At 40.3% G+C, this 23,852-nt stretch overlaps 1 long non-coding RNA gene across 1 annotated transcript; it reads left to right on the plus strand.

Moving 5' to 3' along the window:
* Positions 1 to 4,203: 4,203 nt before the first annotated feature.
* On the plus strand, positions 4,204 to 21,718 carry LOC129395101 (uncharacterized). Its single transcript, XR_008622586.1, has 3 exons — positions 4,204 to 4,399; positions 4,609 to 4,785; positions 21,184 to 21,718. It is a non-coding gene; the product is annotated as an uncharacterized LOC129395101 (long non-coding RNA).
* The last annotated feature ends 2,134 nt before the right edge of the window (positions 21,719 to 23,852 follow it).

Genomic DNA, 23,852 nt, shown 5'->3' on the forward strand with positions numbered 1-23,852 from the left:
TGTTCCCTGGACAGGGCCTGACACTAGGTAGACAGTCAAGTAATATTTACTGGGCTTCAATCATATGCTTGTACTATTCTAGGAGCTGGGGACACAGCAGAGAACAAGACAGACAGAGTCCCTGCCCTTGAGAGTCTTGGATTCTTATGGGGGCAGCAGACAGACAACAAACACACAAGGCAAGATGATTTCAAGTCAGATACGTGTTGTGAAGAGGCTGAATAGGGATGCACAGTGGAGAGGAACAGGGCGCATGGGTGGGGTGCTCAGCATGGTGGCTGGGGCAGGCCTATAGAGCAGCCACATCTGAGATGAGACCCACACCAGGAAAAGGAGGCAGCTGTATAGATCTGGTAGAGGAGGTTTCCTAGCAAAAGGCCCTGAGGCAGGGACACACCTGGCATATCTGAGGGACAGAAGGAAGCCAGCGGGGCTGGAGCCGAGTGGACAGAGAGAGTGAGGTCAGCGAGGGAGGCAGGGCCCTGCAGGCCGTGGAGGAGAGCCTGGGCCTTGATCCAAGTACAGGGAGGAGGCCCCCAGTGACAACTCACTGCAGAGGCGAAGGGGCCTGGCACAGCAAGCTGGATGCAGAGGCTGAGCCCTGGGTGAGGTTCCGAGGGCCAAGAGGCAGATGCATTTCCAATCTGCTGCAGCACAGCCTCCCCGATGTATATTCAGAGAGGCAACAGGCTATACATTAAAATGGAAAGAGCTGGAAACTCCCTGGAAACTCCAAGCCTGGGCACCATCTCACAGACGGGTGCCCAAGACGGAGGGAGCCATTCCCCTCTGGTCTGCTAGTTAATTAGGGCTTCTCTACAAAGACACTTGGAAATACAATGATTTAAAGAAGAGCGTTTGTTTCTTTCTTCCACAACAGTCTGGCTTGTCAGGCCAGGGGCCTCTCAGCAAGGTCTGCGGGACTGACAAGGGGTGGTCAAGGCCATGGTGGGAAAACTGACACCTGAGCAATTGCAGATAAAATCCAGGGGCACTTCTGGCTCCCACAGGCCCCTCGTCCGGACACCTCTTTCCAGTGAATGCGAAGCAGATGAGAAGAGATGCAAAGCTCTGGCGTGATGTCTTTCATCTCTCAGCTCTGTGCAAACTTGTTCTCTTCCTGCTCTTCCTGTTTTGCTGGGCAGCATGTTTTTTGTTTTGTTTTTTTTTCTCCCAACTACATTTTAGTGGTTTAGGGGGAATGCTAGTTTCTCCAGAATCTTTTTCACTTTAAGGAAAGGTTAGGGCACCCTGACAAGGGGGTGCTGGGAGGCTGGTCCTCTCTTGGGTTCCATTCTGCCAGTTTTCTTTTCTTTTCTCTTTTCTTTTCTTTTCTTTTCTTTCCTTTCCTTTCCTTTCCTTTTCTTTCCCTCCCTCCCTCCCTTCCTTTCTTCCTTTGTCCTTTCGTTCTTTCTTCTTTTGTTTTTGCATTTTGCTCTTGTCGCCCAGGCTGGAGTGCAATGGCTCTCACCGCAACTCCGCCTCCTGGGTTCAAGCAATTCTCCTCCCTCAGCCTCCTGAGTAGCTGGGATTACAGTTGCCTGCCACCATGCCTGGCTAATTTTTGTATTTTTAGTAGAGATGCGGTTTTGCCATGTTGGCCAGACCGGTCTCGAACTCCTGACCTCAGGTGATCGACCCACCTCAGCCACCCAAAGTGCTGGGATTACAGGCATGAGCCACCGCACCCAGCCCCATTCTGCCAGTTCTGCTGAGCTGTGTGGACTCCTGCCCTGGAGCAGAGGGCTGGCATATGGCCGGAGAAGGCTGGCCATTGACCCGTGCTGCTGACCGCCTGCCCTCCCCAGCATTTGGGCCTCGGTGCGGTGCCCTATCCCTGCTCACAGCGGGGACCAGTGTCACCTGGGGCCTTCCGCCCTGGCGGGAGGAGGAGGACCCCCCACTATGCGTCCCCTCACCTTTGCCTTTTCCTCCTCATCCCCTTCCCTGGGGTCTTGAGGGGGCCCCTTAAGGGGCTTGCTGATAGGAGATTGGCTGTGAGGTTCCTGTTCCTGTCGTAACACAGCAGTTCTGGGATTGTTTTAGGAGAGAAACTTTGAGAGGTTAAATGAGAAAGGAGCCTTCTAGTGGGTTCATTGAGTTCTGCCTCCAAAGCACACACCCAGCAGAGAAGCCCCGAGAAAGTGCTGGGCCCAGCTAAGCACCCCAGATCTTGTGCCCAGGGACACACCTGGACCTCCCAGACAATCCCGGGAGGGATTTTCCAGGGGTGTGGAGTTCGTGGTGAGGCAGAGCCAGCCCACAGAAGAACGCATCAGTCTGATTATGTAGTTAGTTTAGAACCCAACCTAATTTCGGGAGTCCCCAGCTCTGGGAGATTGCCCCCACCTTTGTCACCACCAAAATGCATCATCTTTCTTCCATTTCTCTAGTGTTGTGTGTATGACTCCGATTTGTGATGTATCCCCCGCCACCTGGAGAGGCAAGGAGGTCTGTCATCCACCTGGGAGGTCCGGCTGTCCAGGGCGGGCGTCACCTGTTGGGGGTGCCGATAAGGATGCCGCCTAAGGGATCCACATCCTGATAATCATGTTCTGAGCCATAGGGGAACCCTGCTGCACTCCAGCCTCAGACTCTGGGACAGGTTGGAGCCCCAGTGACTCTCACATGGAGATAGGACATCCCTATGGGGGACATTGTGAGCCACAACCTCAACCCCATTTGGGCTGGGGATTCTCTGTTCCCAGGGTCCTGTGTGACCTGCAGCTGCTGAATGGTGTGCAGAATTGGAAGAGTTATGATCAAAAGCCAGTTCCTGTGTGAATTTAAGGGTGCTGGGTGGTTAGTCCAGGGGCCTACTGAGAACTTGTCCTATTCTTTTTTATTTTTATTTTTGACAGAGTGTCGCTCTGTTGCCAGGCTGGAGTGCAGTGGAGTGATCTTGGCTTACTGCAATCTCTGCCTCCCAGGTTCAAGTGATTCCCCTGCCTCAGCCTCCCAAGTAGCTGGGACTACAGGTGCACACCAACACGCCTGGCTAATTTTTTGTATTTTAGTAGAGACGGCGTTTCACCATGTTAGCCAGGATGGTCTCAATTTCCCAACCTCGTGATCCGCCTGCCTGGGCCTCCCAAAGTGCTGGGATTACAGGCGTGAGCCACCGTGCCCGGCCCGAACTTGTCCTATTCTTGACCCCACATGAACAGAAATAAGAGGTAACAGGACTGTCTCAAATAACCTCAACCTCATATGCACATTAATGTGAATTTTTGGATACCCTGAAAGGCAGATTTTATGTGCAGAAAAGATTATCCAGGGGTTTTCTTAAGTTTTAAAAATTAATATTCAATTTATTAAAGTTATAAATAAAAGGAAAAACCTAGTTTGTCCTTACACTTTTAATTTCAGCTTAAATAACTTATTATTTTAATTATAGATCTAGCAAATTTAGCAATCACTTCTAAGAAGGCTCTGATTAATTTTGGTCTCATTTACGAACTTAAACTCCTTTAAACTTTTCATATTGCATTATTCATCACATATAATATATTTGCTTAACTTCCTAAGTATAATTGGCTGACAAACCTTCTTAAGTGCTGAAGCAATTCTTATAAACTGAATGCATTTAGCGTATAAATATGAGCTTGAAGTCTGACTGGCTGTTCCAGTACTACATGTAAAAGAGCAAATCCCAAGTCCAGATCATTTACTCAGTTACACATTTAAAATTGTAATCTTGAGGCAATCTATTATTTTAATAGACTGAGTTCTCTTAAATATTATAAGAATATAAAATAGAAAAACCACCTTAATATAAAAGATGGCCAGGCGCGGTGGCTCATGCCTGTAATTCCAGCACTTGAGACGCCAAGGTGGGTGGATCACCTGAGGTCAGGAGTTCGAGACCAGCCTGGCCAACGTGGTGAAACCCCATCTCTACTAAAAATACAAAAATTAGCCAGGTGTGGTGGCGCATACGTGTAATCCCAGCTACCTGGGAGGCCGAGGCAGGAGAATCACTTGAACCTGGGAGGCGGAGGTTGCAGTGAGCCAAGATTGCACCACTGCACTCCAGTCTCAGCAACAGAGCGAGACTCCATCTCAAATAAGTAACTACATAAATAATTAGGATTTTGTTCTTTTTAAATTTCTGTACATAATTCAAGTCTTCCTGGGGGTAAAAACTACTTACTCACTAAGGGAATAATTAAGTCATTTCAAACCATTTTTGAGGGTCTCTACTCAGCAGTTTGATGTTGTGTAATGATTCAGGATTCTTCTCTGTGACCCTGATGGGCCATTCCGATTCCTATTTATAGATGCTTATCTCAAGACCTTCTGTGTGGGTCGTCTCAGAGCCCTTGGGACTGCCTTCGTCCACAACCTTGGGTTTGAGTCATATCACTACCGAATTCTTCCCTCTGTTCATGGAAATCTGGTAACTACATCAACGAGGTAGTTTCTACAGAACTGATTGGGTTTTTTGTTTCTTTGCCTCATAAGATATAAAAATGTCTAAAGGCCCTGGAATGTCACAGTATTAATAGCTGATGTGTATGGAAGGCCTACTATGTACTGGGCATAATTCTATGTGTTCTTCATTTGTTAATTCACTCAATCCTTTTTTTTTTCTTTTTTTTTTTTGAGATGGAGTCTCACTCTGTCGCCAGGCTGGAGTGCAGTGGCGCGATTATATTCACCTAGAAGTTTGTGAACACTGTTCCTCTTTCAGTAAAATCCATGTTATAGATGCTGCTGGATTTTAGGCACCCAGAAAGGCCTGAGATTGGCAGCTATTTGTTGACAATTCAATGGGCATAAAAGGTAAGCGCTTAAGATAACCAACTATTAGAAGACTGAGAATGACGGTGGTGGGGAGTATTCGGGGGACAGGAGAGCAATACATTCTGGTGATGTCATTTTGGTTCATTACTCAGCAATTTTTTTTTTGACAGAGTTTTGCTCTGTCGCCTATGCCAACTCAGCTTGCTGCAAACTCCGCCTCCAGGGTTCAAGCGATTCTCCTGCCTCAGCCTCCTGAGTAGCTGGGATTACAGGTGCCCGGCACCATGCCTGGCTAATTTTTGTATTTTTAGTAGAGATGAGGTTTCACCATGTTGGCCAGGCTGGTCTCGAACTCCTGACCTCAGGTGATCTGCCAGTCTCAGTCTCCAAAAGTGCTGGGATTACAGGCATGAGCCACCATGCCTGGCCTGAATTAATATTGTTAAAATGTCCATACTACCCAAAGCAATCTATGGATTCAATGCAATCTCTATCAAAATTTCAATTGCTCCTCTTTAAGTGGAGGCCTCAGGCAAAAATACATACATACATACATACATACATACATACATACATACATACAGGAAAAAAGAAAAATACAATAGAATTCTTCACAGAAATATAAAAGAAAAATCCTAAAATTTGCATGGAATCAAAAAAGGCCTTGAATACCCAAGCAATCTTGAGAAAGAATAACAAAGCTGGAGGCATCACACTCCTGCTTTCAAACTACATCACAAAACAACAGTAATCAAAGCAGCATGGTACTGGTATAAAAAGACACATAGACTAATGAAACAGAATAGAGAGCCCTGAAATCAACCCATGCTTATACTGTCAACTAATCTTTTACAAAGGTGCCAAGAATACACAATGGGGGAAGAGTAGTCTCTTCAATGGGGGAAGAGTAGTCTCTTCAATAAATGTGTTGGGAAAACTGGATATCCACATGGAAAACAATGAAATTGGACCCATATCACACACCACACACAAAAATTAACTCAAAATTGATTAAAGACTTAAATGTAAGAACTGAAACTGTAAAACTCTTAGAAGAAAACAAAGGGAAAAAGCTCCTTGACATTGGTGTTGGTAATGATTTTTTGTGTAGGACACCAAAAGCATAGGCAACAAAAGTAAAATAAACAAGTAGGATTACATCAAGCTAAAAAGCTTCTGCACAGCAAACAATCAGTAAAATGAGAAGATAACTTATGAAATAGGAGAAAATATTTGCAAATCATATATCTGATAAGGGGCTAACATCCAAAATATATAAGGAACTCATACAAGTCAATAGCCAAAAAATAAATAACCTGATTTTAAAATGAGCAAAGAAATAATAATAGACATTTTTTCCAAAGAACACAGCAAGTATATGAAAATGTGCTCAGCATCACTAATCATCAGGCAATTGCAAATCAACACTACATGAGCTAGCAACTCACACCTGTTAGAATGGTTCTTTTGAAAAAGACGGAGATATCAAGTGTTGGCTAAGATGTGGAGGAAGACAAGGGAACCCTGGACACTGTTGTTGGGAGTATAAATTGGTACAGCCATTATAGGTAACAGTATGAAGGTTCCTCAAACAGTTAAGAATAGTGCCACCATTTCATCCAAGAATCCCACTTCTGGATGTATAGCCAGATAAAATGAAGTCAGTATCTTAAAGAGAAATCTGCTCCATCATGTTCATTGCAGCATTATTCACAATAGCCAAGATATGGGAGCAACATAAATGTCCACTGACAGATGAATGGCTAAAGAAAATGGGAAATATATACACATTGGAATATTATTCAGCCATAAATAAGGAAATCTTGCCATTTGTGACAACATGGATGAACCCACAGAACACAATGCTAAGAGAAATAAGCCAGACACACAAAGAAATACTGTATGTCTCACTTATATGTGGAATCTAAAGCACACACACACATACATGTAACTATGTGAGGTGATGGATATGTTAATTTGCTTGGTTATGATAATCATTTCACCATGTATCAGTGTGTCATATATCAAATCATCATGTTGTATACCTTCAATATGTTCATTTTTTTGTCAATTATACTACCAGTTTTCTCAATAAAACTGGGAAAAAACAAAACAACATATAGTAACAATGGCAAAAAAGAAGCCAGTAAAATATATCCTATCATTCAATCCAAATAATCAATGGTGGAGCTGACTGTAAATTTTAAGAAAGAGGAAAGTAGAAACATTTATTGAGTGCTTTCTTTTTTTTTTTTTTTTTTGAGATGAAGTTTTGCTCTGTCGTCCAGGCTGGAGTGCAGTGGCACGATCTTGGCTCACTGCAAGCTCTGCCTCCCGGGTTCACGCCATTCTCCTGCCTCAGACTCCCGAGTAGCTGGGACTACAGGCACCTGCCACCACACCCGGCTAATTTTTTGTATTTTTAGTGGAGATGGGGTTTCACCGTGTTAGCCAGGATGGTCTCGATCTCCTGACCTCGTGATCCACCCACCTCGGCCTCCCAAAGTGCTGGGATTACAGGCGTGAGCCACCGCACCCGGCCTAAGTGCTTGCTTTAAGTCAGGCATTGTTCTAAGTTCTTTCTGTACCTGTATCATCTCATTTAATCCTCAGAGTAGCCATGTGAGGTTTTGTAGTACTATCAGCTCAAATTAGTCTTTTAAACGTTTATTTATTTATTTTTGAGACAGGGTCTTACTCTGTCACACAAGCTGGTGGAATCTTAGCTCACTGTAACCTCGAACTCCTGTATCATCCCAAATTTAAACGAGTCAAACGGCAGTTAAAGGACCTATCCAGGATCACAGAACTAATGAATAACACAATCCAGATCCAGACCTGAGCCCAGGCTGTCTGGTTCCAGCACCTGGTTCTCAACCTTTGCAGTGTAGTGCAATTTTTACCAAAGAGTTCCTGAAATGAAAGCAACATAATTAAAAAAAAAAAAAAAAAAAAGGCCAGGTATGGTGGCTCACACCTATAATCCTAGCACTTTGGGAGGCCAAGGTGGGTGGTCAGGAGTTCGAGCCTGACCAACATGGTGAAACTCCTTCTCTACTAAAAAAATACAAAATTAGCCGGGCATGGTGGCATGCACCTGTAATCCGAGCTACTTGGGAAGCGGAGGCAGGAGAATTGCTTGAACCTAGGAGGCAGAGGTTGCAGTGAGCAGAGATCGCGCCACTGTACTCCAGCTTGGGCAACAAGAGGAAACTCCATCTCAAAAATAAAAAATAAAAAAATTAAAAAAATCACAGATGGAAGCTCGAGCTGATTTTAATGAAACCTCTGTGAAGCAGTGAGGGAAAAAGTTGTGCTAAAATTATATCAGTTTTAGAGCAGAGAATTTTATACATATTGACAAATTCTTTTTAAACTTTTCAAAAATGCTAACAGCTAATTTTATTTATCCCAAAATGGGAATCACTTTGTTTCTCTTGATTATAAAAATGATACATAGTCATGGTAAAAAAAATTAAACACTCCATAAAGTCCAAAGAAGGTAAATGTCATTCTAATTCCCACTACCCATTGATAACCTGCGGTGCAGTGTGGTGAATGACCTAGGCATCTTTTTTTTTTTCCAAATATGTACACAAATGACTATGTGTATATCAGATTGGCATGTGGGTGTGTGTATAGGTGTATCCACCTATCTCCATGTCAAGAAATATAGATCTTGCCAGGCAGTGGCTCATGCCTGTAACCCCAGCACTTTGAGAGGCCGAGGAGGGAGTGGATCACCTGAGGTCAGGAGTTCGAGACCAGCCTGGTCAACATGATGAAACCCCATGTCTATTAAAAATACAAAAATTAGCTGGGCATGGGCTCGCCTGTAGTCCCAGCTACTCAGGAGGCTGAGGCAGGAGAATCACTTGAACGTGGGAGGTGGAGGTTGCAGTGAGCCTTGATTGCACCACTGCACTCCAGCCTGGGTGACAGAGCAAGACTCCATCTCGAAAAAGAAAAAAAAAAAAAAAGAAATATAGATATCCATTATCCCTTTAACAGTGTAGAGTAATCCACTGTATGGATGTGCCATTATTCATGTATATAATCAGAAGTTAATGGATCTAAATGTACTGTTTTCAGTTTTTTGAAATTACAGACAGGCTGCGATGAATATCCTTAAACACATGTCTTCATGCACTTGCCCAGTTATCTTCTTGGGATACCGTTGGTGGGATTTAGAGAAAAATCACTCACATTAGGGAGGGTATATACTGCTGACTTTGACCCATCAAATCCAGCCATGGATTCTCTGCAAACTGAGGGACCACCCAGCTCCCTGAACAGTGGTCTTATTCTGCTGGGTCCTTGTGAGGGCGTAGCATAGCCTCACATCCTAAATTAAAGTCAGTTCACTGGCTGCTGCTCGGGTAACTGGCGAGAGAAAAGAGCCTTTGCCTCTCCGCAGCCGGGGAATTTCCAAATCCTGAAATTGTCCTGTCCAGACACAGTAAATAGTTTGGCCACAACAATCTCTTCATCCGCCTCCCTCCCATCTGTCTGGGCTGGGCATGCCCGTAATGTTTTTCATTCTGTGACAGGCTTGAGCATCCTTTTCTTAAAGGAGACAAAGGAGATAAAAGGGCCTGGGCTCAGAATTTTGCAAGCAGAACACACGGAGGTTGTGCCAAGACAGAGACGGTGGCTCAACGGCCAGCTAATTCTTGTTTATCCAACAAGCCATGCTAGTTGCTGGGGAGACCCAGAGAAATGAGACACAGTCCCTGTTCATGGGGGTTAGCTGTGTAGTAGAGTTGATAGACCCATGGGGCCATGGAGCGGGTGTTGGGGATGGGGCAGAGGCTACTCCATTATCACAGACTTCAGAGTGTCTTTCCAGCAAGACTAGCCACACAGTCTGCCTTTAAAGTCCCCTGGTAAGTCACTCAAAATGATATTTTCAAGTGCCTAGCATTTACATCTTCTGGGTGTTGGGGATCGACATCTGTTATCACAGGAAATGGCGCTTTTATTATCATTGGAACAGGTGGATGGGGATGTCAGCCCTCCTCTGGCAGGACCAAAGCACTGGCCATCTGCAAAGGGAGGACATTTGGGTGTCCTCGGACTTGGGCAAGGGTGCACCCTAGGCTTTAGAGAGCCCAAACCAATTTTCCTCCAAACGTCCTCTATACCTGGTTTTTCTAGGTTAGGGTTCAGGACTCAATCTGCTTACATCCACAAATCTCTTTTAATTTAGAACAGTCCCTATTTTCATACCGTGAATTGAAGGAATTAAGCTACTGTCTGATAGAATATTCTGCCTTCTAGATTTCACTGATTGGTTTCTTACTGTGAGTTTGGATAGTTCTGTCTTGTCTCACATACCTCACTGAGTAATTCAGAAGGAGAAAGCAGAAAAAAAAAAAGTCAGTGAGCATAGAAAAGATGAGAGATGAGAATTATGGAATTACAAATTTTACTTAATGGGAATTTCCAGAACATTTCACCAAGTAACTGCAGACATTACATTACTTTCAAGCACGTCTGGAATATTTATGAAAATTGACCATTTATCTTGCCAAAAAGCAATCTTTTGTTAATGCCAAAAGGATGGATTGAACAAACAATATTTTCTGACCACCATGTACTTCAATAAGAAATAAATAACAAAAAAGCATAGAAATAGGAAAAACCTTTAAATAATTCATGGGTAAAAAAAGAAAGCATAACAGGTTTTAGAATATGCTTAGAAGCGAACAATAATGAAAATTCCACGTATCAGAACATATGAGAGGCTTATGATATAGGAGAAAAAGGCTGAAAATCAATAAGCCAAACATTTAACATGAGAAGTTACCAACAGAACAGCTGAGTAAATCCTAAACAGTAGAAAAAAGAAAATTTACAGGTAAGAGCAGAAATAAATGAAACAGACAGCAATCATAAAATTGACGTGACAAACAAAGCCAAATTTTGTTTTTTTGAAAAAACTAATAAAACTGGCAAACCTTTGGCAAGACTAATTAGGAAATAGAGATGGGACCCATAAAGTATAGCAGAATTGAAAGGAAATTGGCTGGGTGCCGTGGCTCACGCCTGTAATCCCAACACTTTGGGAGGCTGAGGCAGGCAGATCACCTGAGGTCGAGAGTTCAAGACCAGCCTGACCAACATGGAGAAACCCCATCTCTCCTAAAAATACAAAATTAGCCGGGCGTGGTGGTGCATGCCTGTAATCCCAGGTACTTGGGAGGCTGAGGCAGGAGAATCGCTTGAACCTGGGAGACGGAGGTTGCAGTGAGCCGAGATTGCACCATTGCACTCCAGCCAGGGCAACAAGAGCAAAACTCCGTCTCAAAAAATTTAAATAAAAATAAAAATAAAAATAAAGAAAGGAAACATGACTTCGATGAAGAATCAATTTTAAAAATGTAAAAATATGATGCAACTTTATGCCAATAATTTTGAAAATGTAAATCAAATTGCACAAATTTTACATTTAAGACATTTTAAATGTAAACAATGTTTTAACCATTTAAAAAATTGAGTTGGTGACTAAAAATCCTCATATCAAAGAAACAGCAGGACTAGACTTTTTTTTTTTTTTAAACAGAAGGGTTTTACCAAACATTTAAGGAATGAATACTTTCAAATACAAACTATTCCAGCAAGTAGAAAAATTACCAATACTTGCTAATAATTTTTACAAAGTTGGCTTAATCGGCTTGTTATCCCAACCAAAGACTGTTTGAGGAAGGAAAATATAGAACAATCTTTTCCAGAAACAAAATATCAGTAAACTGAATCCAAGATAATACATCATGACCAAATTGGATTAGAGTACACTAGAATAGATTAGAAAAGTAAGTAACGTAATTTTTCACATTAACAGATAGAAGGAGAAAAACCATAGGATCATTTCAATAAATGCAGAACAGGTGTTTGCTGAAATTCAACCTCTATTTATGATTAAAAAACTAAACAAATTAAGAATATAAAGAAACTCTTTTAAACTAATACAGGATGTCTTTTTGTTATTTATTTGTTTATTTTATGAGATGGAGTCTCGCTCTGTCACCCAGGCTGGAGTGCAGTGGTGCAATCTTGGCTCACTGCAACCTCTGCCTCTTGAGTTCAAGCGATTCTCCTGCCTCAACCTCCTGAGCAGCTGGGAATTACAGGCGTGCGCCCCTACGCCCAGCTAACTTTTGTATTTTTAATAGAGACAGGGTTTCACCATTTTGCCTAGGCTGGTCTTGAACTCCTGACCTCTGGTGATCCGCCTGCTTGTCCTCCCAGAGTGCTGCGATTACAGGCATGAGCTACCACGCTCAGCCATAAAAGATGTATTTTTTAAAAAATTCCCCACAGTGAAGACTTTAGTAAATATTAAAATGTTAAGATCAGTAACAAGCCAAGGAAACTTACTTTCACCATTCTATTAAACATTAAAGTATAGTAGGGCCAGGAAAAATGAATGAAGGATATAACATTGGGACAGAAGACACAAAACTGCCATAACTTCCAGATAATATGATTACTCTCTCTCATAGTGGAACTGCCTAGAACAGTGCCTGGTGTGCAGTAGGCACTCGAAAAATATTTGTTGATCATTACGTTGTGACTTACTTTATCTCAAGTTATTTTATTTATTTATTTTTTGCCTTGAAGCCTTCTGTTTTTTCCCCCCTCTGAATACTGAAAGATGTATATGTGCTTTTTTTTCTTCTTTTTTTGGAGATGAAGTTTCGCTCTTGTCGCCCAGGCTAGAGTGCAGTGGCGAGATCTTGGCTCACTGCAACTTCTGCCTCCCGGGTTCAAGCAATTCTCCTGCCTCAGCCACCCAAGTAGCTGGGACTACAGGCATGCACCACCACACCCAGGTATTTTTTGTATTTTTAGTTGAGACGGGGTTTCACTACGTTGGCCAGGTTGGTCTCAAACTCCTGACCTCAGGCAATCTGTCCAACTTGGCCTCCCAAAGTGCTGGGATTACAGGCGTGAGCCACTGTGCCCGGCTGATCCTGGACTTTTGTTGTTGGGAAGCATTTTAGTACAGGTGCAATCTCTACTTCTAAGATTTATGGGCAGATTTTTTATTTCTTTTCAAACCAGTTTTGGTAATTTGTGTGTTTCTAGGAATTTGTACATTTCATCTATGTTACCTAATTTGTTGGTGTGCTATTCTCCCATAATCCTTTTTATTTCCATAAGGTTGGTAGTAGTGTCCCCGCTTTCATTTGCGGTTTTAGTTTTTGGCATTTTTTCTTTTTTCCTTAGTCTAGCTAAAGCTTTGTTAATTTTGTTGATTTTTTTTTCAAATATCAACTTTCGATTTTGTTGATTTTCTCTGTCGTTTTTCTACTCTCTGTCTCATTTTTCTCCATGCTAATCTTTTATTTTTATTATTTCCTTCTTTCTGCTGGCTTTCTGTTTAATTTGCTCTTCTTTTTCTAATTCCTTAAGGTATAAAATTAGGTTATTGATTTGAAATCTCTTTTTTGATGTAGGCATTTACTGTTAGAAATTTCCCTTTGAGCATCACATTTGCAGCATGCCGTTAAATCCTTGCCTTTTAACAGGAAAGTTTAATTAATTCAAATTTATTATGATTACCTATATATGAATTTATGACTACATCTTATCGTCTCGTTTATTTTTTTTTCCTGTTGTTTATAACTTGCTCTTTTTTGGACTGTTTTGAATAGATGAAGATTTTTCTCTTATTTCTGTTTTTCCACTTTGTTGGTTTGGAATTTTTATATTCTGTTTTTATTCTCTCAATGACTACCCTGCAATTTATCATATACATTGCAGCCTTGAACTCCTGGGCTCAAGTGATCCTCCTGCCTTGTCCTCCCAAAGTGTTGGGACTAAAGGCATGAGCCACTGCATCTGGACTATCATATACATTCTAATGTTAACCAATTTCTTTTCTCTATTTTATCTTACCTGTAACAGAAATTTTACGTTTATTTTGCTTCCTTTGCAAACTTTATATTATGGAAAATTTCACATCTATACACAAGTAAAAAACAATATAGTGATATGGGTGCAGTGGCTCACACCTGTAATCTCAGCACTTTGGAAGGCCAAGGTGGGTGGATCACAAGGTCCAGAGGTGGAGACCATCCTGGCAAACATGGTGAAACCCTGTCTCTACTAAAAATTTAAAAAATTAGCTGGGTGTGGTGGCGCGTGCCTGTAATCCCAGCTACTCAGGAGGCTGAGGCAGTAGAATTGCTTGAACCCAGGGGGCGGAGGTTGCAGTGAGCCAAGATCATACCACTGCACTCCAGCCTGGTGACAGAGTGAGACTTTGTCTCAAAAAAAGTGTGTGTGTGTATATATAATATATATTATATATAATATTATATATATTATATATAATACATATATAATACATATATAATACTATATATAATATATATATAGTGAACACCCGTGTACCAATTATGTCTCCAACAATTATCAATATTTTGCCAATCTTGTTTCATCTATTTCCTTATTTTTTTTGTTTTCTATATTATTTTAAAGTAGATCTCAGATATCATGTCATTTCACCTGTAAATACTTCATTATGCATCTTTAACTCATACAGACATTTTGTTTTTATATAACCACTGTCTAATAATTACATTGTTTCTATCATTCAATATTCAGTTCATATTCAAATTTTTCTGTTTCAAAAGCATCTTTTCAGGTTTTTTTTTCAGATCAGGATTCAAACAAAGGCCACATATTGCATTTTATTGCTGTTCCTTGTCTCTTTTATTCTATAGGGAACGTTGTTTTATTTCCATGCCACTAATTTATTAAAAATCTGGTCATTTTGGAGAGGCATGTCCTACATTCTGGATTTAGCTGATTGCTTCCTTGTGGTGCCTTGTTCTTCTATCCCCTGTATTTCCTATTAACCAGTATGTATGTCTAGCTAGCTAAATTAGGTTCAGATTTATTTACTTAGGAAGGAACATTCACAAGTGATGCTCTTACTTCCTGTTTCATCACATCATAAAGCATGTAAGGTCTGGTTGTCTCCATTTTTTAAATGATAATTTTCATAAATGGTTTCAGGTGCTATCAGCCTAATCTCTTCCTTATGAAGTTCCCTATTCATCTTTCACTTAATGGATTGGTCGTTCATTGATGACCATTGGCTACATCCATGGTTTCATTAGGGATTGTAAAATAGTGATTTCCTAACATTTTTCTGCATTTAGTAGCTGAAATTCTTCTATAAAGAAATTTCCCTCATGCACTATTTGGTTACTGTTAAATCGACCCATCTTAGTAAAAAGAAAAAACCCAAACAACAAAGAACCCTTCAAGTTGGCTTCTGTGTCCTTTGACATGATCCCAGCAGTCTGTGATAGCTTCCTTTTTGTCTAACACAACGTATTCTAGGCAATTTTTATAATTCCTGCCCCAGACCTGGAACCAGCTGTTATGTTAAGAAATGCTAGTTCCTTTAGGGGAAAATGATACTTAGAGACCACAATCTGGGGACTGAGGAGTGATCATTACTAGTGTGTTTTCATGCCTTCCAGGATTTTCAGTGCACATATTAGGAAATGAGTGCATTCTAAAAGAAAAGAGTTATGAGTTCATACTGATATTTCCAGTTCAAATTTATGATTACAAGAGTTTAACTCAAAATATTTGGTTTAATACTTGTATATTTTTTCTTTCACTGAAAATCTTGGTTTTTGTTTTGTTTTGTTTTGTTTTGTTTTTAGAGATGGGGTCTCTCTTGTTGCCCAGGCTAGGGTGCAATGGCTGTTTACAGGCACAATTGTAGCACACTACAGCCTCAAACTCCTGGGCTCAAGCGATCCTCCTGCCTCAGCCTCCCAGTCTATAGGTGTGCACCAATGCACTCAACTGAAACTTTTGTTTTTTTAATGAGCAAACGTATGTATTATTTGGCTTATCCTATAATATACCTATAGGTATTCCAAAATTAATAATTTCGAAATTACTACTAACAAGAAGACCCTGAATATAGTTCGACATTTCTATGTAGTTCTTATTGTCTTTAGAATATTTTCCACTAGGAATGTACACTTAAAATACTGTGTTTTAAAGTAACATGAAATAATTTTTTAATGTGTCTATGCTACTAACTTGATGTATTTTAGTTTAGCTTGTTTAAATTTGTTTTCAATTTTTAGGGATTTTTTTCTATTTTGATTTCATTTTATTTTGCATTTATGTAAAATTTGTTTTATTTTAAAGTGAAAACTGTAAAACAAGGTGTCTTCACAGAAGTCTCCTTTCCATCCTACTTTACCCTGTTTACTGCCTTCCTCTTCACATTGTATAGATTTTTGGTTTGGTTTGTCCTCACCTTGCATTGCTCCCTTTTTGGAAACACATATTTTTCTTTTTAATCACATATAACACTTCTTTATCAACTTGATATATCAGATTTTGTAAGATAACATCAGGGTTTTAGGCTATAAATCCAAATTATTCTCCCAAGTAGTATTATTAAATCCAAAACCATCTTGAATCTTTACCTAACCCCCTCCACATACACTTAGAAGTTTTTTTTTTGTTTTTTTGTTTTGAGACAGAATCTCCCTCTCTTGCCCAGGCTGGAGCACAGTGGCATCATCTTGGCTCACTGCAACCTCCACCTCCCAGGTTCAAGTGACTCTCATGCCTCAGGCTCCTGAGTAGCTGGGATTACAAGTGTGCACCACCACACCTGGCTAATTTTTTTTTGTATTTTTAGTAGAGATGGGGTTTCACCACGTTGGCCAGATTAGTCTCGAACTCCTGGCCCACTTAGAGGAATTTTATTTTAAAATTATTTATTTGTTTTTTGAGATGTAGTTTCACTCTTGTTGCCCAGGCTGGAGTGCAATGGCGTGATCTCTGCTCACAGCAACCTCCGCCTCCAGGGTTCAAGCAATTCTTCTGCCTCAGCCTCCCAAGTAGCTGGGATTACAGGCATGCGCCACCATGCCCAGATAATTTTTGTATTTTAGTAGAGATAGGGTTTCATCATGTTGCAGGCTAGGTTTTAGGGAGAGGTTATTATTATTATTATTATTATTTTCTTTTTTGAGATGGAGTCTCACTCTGTTGCCCAGGCTGGAGTGTGGTGGTGTGATCTCGGCTCACTGCAACCTCTGCCTTCCAGGTTCAAGCAATTCTCTTGCCTCAGCTTCTCAAGTAGCTGGGATTACAGGTGCCCACCACCAAGCCCGGCTATTTTTTGTATTTTTAGTAGAGATGATGTTTCACCATGTTTGCTAGGTTGGTCTCGAACTCCTGACCTCAAGTGATCCTCCCACCTCAGCCTCCTAAAGTGCTGGGGTCACAGGCATGAACCACCCCATCGGGCCCACTTAGAGGAATTTTAAAAAGACTACTTAAAATTTTGGAGTGCCATATGGTTAGTATGTGAAAATATTTAGGTTTGCCCTAAAATCTTCTAATTTATGAGTGAAAATGCATGCTTCACTCCATATGTGTTTGTGTTTATATTTTAATTGCAGGTAATCCTAATGTAAAACTTATAATTTATTAAGGAGCTTTTGATAAAACCAAATGCCTACTGACTCATATTTAAAATTCAAATTTCTCAAAGCAATTATGAAATATGCGCATATTATACTTATTTAAAAAACTAAAAATAATAAATAATTATTGAAAGAAGCTATTGTACCTTTGGTTCTTTACCCCAAAAGTTCAAGTGGAATTTTTTAAATAGATTTACATAATTTTCTTTTCTTTTCTTTATTTATTTATTTATTTATTTATTTTTTTGAGATAGAGTCTCGCTCTGTTGCCCAGGCTGGAGTGCAGTGGCTTGACCTTGGCTCACTGCAATCTCTGCCTCCCAGGTTTAAGCATCCTCCCAGCTCAGCCTCCCGAGTAGCTAGGACTACAGATGTGTGCACCACCACACATGACTAATTTTTTTTTTATTTTTATTTTTTGTGGAGACGGAGTTTTGCCATGTTGTCTAGGCTGGTCTTGAACTACCGGAGTCAAGCAGGAGTCTTGCCTCAGCCTCCCAAAGTGCTAGGATTACAGGTGTGAGCCACTGTACCTGGCCTAGATTTACATAATTTCCGCTACAACCGATTTCTAAAAGACAGTAGGCTTTATAATTGTATCACATTTCCATTGTAGTATACTTCAATTGTGGTTCTATGATCATATATTTGCAGAAGGTTTTGCCTATTTAGTTTTAGTGCAAAAATTCAGGTTTTTGCATGGAAGCAGGCTGTGCTATACCTCCAATTCCCAATTTTGTATTTTGTAGTAATTGCACTTAACCTTACGGAAACTAACAAAATTACTAAGCTTTAAAATTCAGATAAAATTTAAAATGTTGGCTTTCATTATACATTCCCTATAACTGTAATTTAGAACACATACCATCTCTCAAATTTGAAAAAAATTTAGAAAAACAACAAAATTTATACATGCTTTACAGAGTCATACCTGAGATCTTGAGATTATCTTTTAAATTTAATACACCAAGCTCTTTCCTTGAGGAAATTTTTCTATCCGTAAAATAATCTGAAATCAGAGTTGCTTCTAAACAAACACACTTAAATTTCAGTTATCTATTTAGTGTCATCTAGTAGAGTAGGATTCTTTATTGGAAATATGAACAATTTATGTCTATTTTTGGCTGCAATATTCTGAGTTTAACCCGAGGAAAAAAAATGTTCATTTTGATTAATTTCTGATTTTTCAGATATTCCACTTTTAGTAGACAAGTGAAATGCTGTCGTTTCAGACCTTTTATTTTTTAAATGTGATATTCTCTTTATTAAATGTATAAGCTCAAAATCCTAGTTATTTTTGAGATTTCAAGTTCATTTTACACTTTGTATTATTCTAAGAAGAGCACATGCTTGGTTCCATTTACAACCACTTTAATCTTTAAGTTGCATTTATAAATTTAGCATCTTTAATTTCCTTCACTACTATTTTAATTGCCTGACCACAGTAGTGGCATGTGACCTGAGACCACAAACTTCTCTCCTCCTTTCCTGTATCTCTGAGGTAAACCGATCATCCCAGCTACAGTATCAGCCAAGGAGTAGTGTAACCAAGTATCCCAGCCTCGAAATGCATTTTAAAACTTTTTTTCCTTCCTTGCTTTCAGCCTTGAAACATACTTTGAAATTCTTTCTCTTTTTCCCACCAGGTGCTCCCGTGCACAGTGCTGACTTATCCGATTATGTGCTTGCTTAGAAATTTCAGGGGGCAGTTTTGCAACAAGCCAGGCAGAGAGACCCAGCTGTTGAATCCTCCCGCTCAAGGGAAGTTAGGAAGTTAGTCCACCACCACTGGGCTGAAGACAGGATGACACAAACCAGACCTCCAGATGGGTGATTACTTGAGATAGCTATAGAACAAGACATGCAGACCTGCATTCTCCTGCACCATGCCCGCATATTTTCTACACCTTTTTCTTTCTTAAATCCCTTCACTCAGCCCAGAAGGCAGAGACGTTTCCCTTTGAAGCTTGAGCCCAGCCATGGTCCCATCTGCTAGCATTTGACCAATAGAAGCCGCTTTCCTTTCACCACATACCAAGCTTCTCATGCTTTGACTGCTGAGCGGTGAGCAGCTGAACTTGAGCTGGTTACAGACTTGGTGCCTGAGTGAGGAGGTGTGTGTTCTGAGCAGCTCAGCCTGTAGGCCTGGTTTCCAGCGAGTGGAGCAATTGGCCAGGCAGTGGACCAAGGCTTACCCACTGATGGTACCAGGCAGGGCAGGGCCATTTGCAAATGCTAGCTATGCTAGCTACTTGTGGCCAGTGGACCCTGCGACTGGGGCCTTGGGAATTCCCAACAGATGCAGAGACTGCCTCTGTTTGGGGTATTTTCCTTTGCCTCCTTTTCATGGCATCCGGTGCTATCATGCTCTGATGGTGTAAGGAAAGCAGCATTCAGTAAGTTGATGGCCTTCAGGACTGGGTAAGTCAACCAGAGTGCACCTGGGGTTGTCTGTCTCTGCCATCTGGGCTGTCCAGCCACCTGGACCTAGCATAGGTCATCTTGGTGCCATCTGAGCCTCCATGCTATCTGCACCTAACACAGGTCACTCCGTGGTGCCCTCTGGGTTTGACACAAGATCTAAGGACTTTTCTCCAGTCTTTTCTCTTTGGGGATTGGTTTGGAGTGCTCTGTCTGCATGGGATCTGTCTGTGTTTGTGTCTCTGTTTAGTGTTACCCCTTTCTCCAAGGGTGCTTTGGACTAGTCTCCATCCCACCCGCCAAGACTAGGTCAGAAAGCATCAAGATAGGCTGCTTCTCTCCTCTCCGGGGGAGAAAGTTTCCAATATCCTAACCTCTAATTTTGTCATCCTCTCTGAGACCTCCAGAGTATTTCCTGAATCCATGTCAAGCTTTGTGGGGGGAGAAAGCAAGTCAACTCTCTTTTCTAGACAATCTGAGACTCCACCTGGTTACATATTATGGCCAACTTTTGTGCACATTTTAAGCTGATGGGCAAATTACAGTAAGGGAAATTCAGAGGTCAAATGGTTAACCTGCAACTCTACAGTTAAGCAGAGTCTTCTAAGGCTCTCTACCTCTCTTTTCTTTTCTGCCTTCTTTGAATCTGCTGTTATTAAGCTACTGGTGTTGAGATAAAACTTACTGTTTCCACGTTACTTGGAGATTTTGTTTTTCTTATACATTTCAGCCAGTTCTAGCTAAAATGGAAACACTAGAAACTCACTTGAAACTGCAGAAAAAAGAAGAGTAAAAAGGTTTTCAAAACCAAACTGCCATAGAAACTACTTTACCCAAATTTTGGTTCACAGATTTCCTTAAATTGGGGCAAACAGCTTTCCTTAGCCATGTGAACAGGTTCCAGTTTCATCAGAAAAATAATTTGGATCCAGCTATCTTTTATAAAGTGGTGAGTCTGTACTGCTATCTTATGGCTGGAGTTCCAAAGTAAAAGCTATTGGATCTTTGTGCATGTAGGTATACATGTTTAGATATGCTTGTGTGTACATACATGTATTATGTTGTATATTGTGTCTAGCATGCTACCAAATTGGATTATAAGTAAATGAGTACTCATAAATTAAATAAGTCCAGATACTTTTCAAATTCACATGAATCTTTGGTAAATAAAACTAAAATTATTGATAGAAATGTCTTCAAAATTGTCAGTATACATTTTTGTCTGAGTTTTTTAACCAAATGGTTTTATATTTGTCTCTGTCTACATGTTAAGGTATCAGAGTTTCACATAAAGGTTATAGGACTATAAACCCAAACAAAACCAAAATTATCTTTGTGTAATTTTTTTTGACAAAAAGACTAGATTGTTGGTTTAATTAAAACAGCTGCATCTTCTGAGTTATTGGCAAAATGTGTTTACCTTTAAGGTTCTTGGGTGTTCACCTGCTATTCAGACTTTTAAAATGGTTAATAAATAAATAACTTATTTATTTATTTATTTATTTATTTATTTATTTATTTTTTGAGATAGGGTCTTGCTGTGTTGTCCAGGCTGGAGTACAATGGTGCAACCTTGCCTCACTGCAACCTCCTCCTCCCAGGCTTAAGTGATCCTCCCACCTCAGTCTCCCAAGAAGCTGAACTATGGGTGTGTACCACCACGTGGTACCACCTAATTTTTGTATTTTTTTGTAGAGATGAAGTTTCTCCATGTTGCTGAGGCTGAAATAAATTTAAATAATGACTAGATTTGTGTAACGTCTCAGTTTTCAGAAGTAATCTAGATAAACTGTTAAAAATGGAAAAAATTGAGTACATGTAAATGAGATAAATGCTTGTAAGTGGACTTCTTGTATAATTTAAAATCTTGACATTATTTTGAATTAAATAATAGATGCTTTTTTGGATGTCTGGGTCATTTCCAATTAAGAAAAAAATAATGTGTGAAAACATGTTATAATGTTATAATATGGGAAAACGTAATATTATGGAATGGTTTATAATATTATGGAATAGTAGTTTCATCTACAAAATGCTAATATCTAACAAACAGTTCAGGATTTCTTGCTTCATAGGTTTTTACTAAAATTTAAGGTTACCAAGAATAAAAATTCTAATTAATATATAATCGTGTAAGTTGTGTTATTGAAAACTAACACAATACTTTTATGTAATTTGGGGGTTATTTAAAAGTAACTTCTAAAAGAAGGTAGAAAGGACCAGTAAGTAGGAGAGAGATGTTAAGAAAGTTGTGGTTATGAAGATGTGTTTTTGGTAAGAAAATTTATAAAGAAAAGAAAATGATTTTGTATAAAAATATAGCCTCATATGATAAATTTTTGTCCTAAAGAAAAATGATTATTTAGGAAAGAGAGAAGTATAGGACAAGTCAGAAATTCCAAGCATGTCGTAGACGGTCTGTATAAGTTGCAAAATGTTCATGAAGGGGAATTTATAAAAGGAATTTTGTGGGTTTTTTTTTTTTTTGAGATGGAGTCTGCTCTGTCTCCCAGGCTAGTGTGCAGTGGAGTGATCTTGGCTCACTGCAACCTCTGCCTTCCAGGTTCAAATGATTCTCCTGCCTCAGCCTCCTAAGTAGTTGGGATTAAGAGTGTGCACCACCACACCCAGCTAATTTTTGTATTTTCAGTAGAGTCGGGGTTTCGCCATGTTGGCCAGGCTGGTCTCAAACTGTTGACCTCAGGTGATCTGCCTGCCTCGACCTCTCAAAGTGCTGGGATTACAGGCATGAGCCACCATGCCAGGCCTATAAGAAGAATTTTGTCTTGTGGTTAAGTTAGCTATGATTAAAATGGAATTATTTATGATAGTATTTCTAAAGAACAGTCCCCTATGTTAAAATGGGGCTTTCTTAAGCTATTGATTTGCTCTTATTGAAATTACAAGAAAATTTGCTTTTTAATTCTATAAACTGTTTCTTTTGAAAACTTCTCAGATTAATATCTCAAAAGTTCAGCTTTTTTTGTATCTCACTGCATTCAGCTTTTTCTCCCTTTGAAAAGGCCTGAGATGATAACTCTCCTTCAACTTTGTCCATCAACTTCTATAATTTTTTCCCCTCTGATTCTAACTGTTGTGGCCAGATGCTGAAGTGTTTTATCTTAGAAGTCTGTAAAAGCAGTGGTTTCCTCCAGTATAACTTGATTCTGTTGTCTTGGCTTTTCTTGATATGTCTAAATTTTCAGTTAATCAGGAAACTTCTCATGCAGTTACTAAGAGTCATGTATTCCCCTGTTATACTCATGATCTTGAACATACTCTTTCTGTGTCTAATTAAATTAAAGCACTTTTTTTCATCAAGTTTGACTTCCAGGTTATCTAAGTGGGCTTCCCATAAGGAGAAGCAGTCACACCGCAGAAAGTTTTTCTTTGCCTTTTTGGCAACTGGCTCAAGAAACAAGATTCTACATTTTATGGAGGTAATTCCTATGCTGTCTTTTTTTTTTTTTTTTTTTTTTTTTGAGATGGAGTCTCGCTCTGTCACCCAGGCTGGAGTGCAGTGGCACAATCTCAGCTCACTGCAAGTTCCGCCTCCCGGGTTCACGCCATTCTCCTACCTTAGCCTCTCGAGTAGCTGGGACTACAGGTGTCTGCCATCATACCCAGCTAATTTTTTGTATTTTTAGTAGAGACGGATTTCACTGTGTTAGCCAGGATGGTCTCGATCTCCTGACCTCATGATCCGCCTGCCTTGGCCTCCCAAAGTGCTGGGATTACAGGCATGAGCCACCGTGCCCTGCCCCTATGCTGTCTTTATTAGGTTTTGTTTGTTTGTTTGTTTGTTTTTGAGACAGAGTTTTGCTCTTGCCATACAGGCTGGAGTGCAATGGCACGATCTGGGCTCACTGAAACTTCCACCTCCCAGATTCAAGCAATTCTGCCTCAGCCTCCTGAGTAGCTGAGATTACAGGCGTGCACCACCACACCCAGGCTAATTTTGTATTTTTAGTAGAGATGGGGTTTCACCATGTTGGCCAGGCTAGTCTCAAACTCCTGACCTCAGGTGATCCGCCTGCCTTGGCCTCCGAAAATCCTGGGATTACAGGCATGAGCCACCGCACCTAGCTATAGGTTTTAGATTGCTTAAAAAACTGAGATTTAAAAGGGTTAAGGCTTTTACGTCCATTTATCCTTCTGTATTGCCTTTAAAGCCTTTTAGTTATCTCCTTGTTTCAATGA

This window comes from Pan paniscus, chromosome 23 (genome assembly GCF_029289425.2).
Source record: "Pan paniscus chromosome 23, NHGRI_mPanPan1-v2.0_pri, whole genome shotgun sequence".
Taxonomy (NCBI): Eukaryota; Metazoa; Chordata; class Mammalia; order Primates; family Hominidae; genus Pan; species Pan paniscus.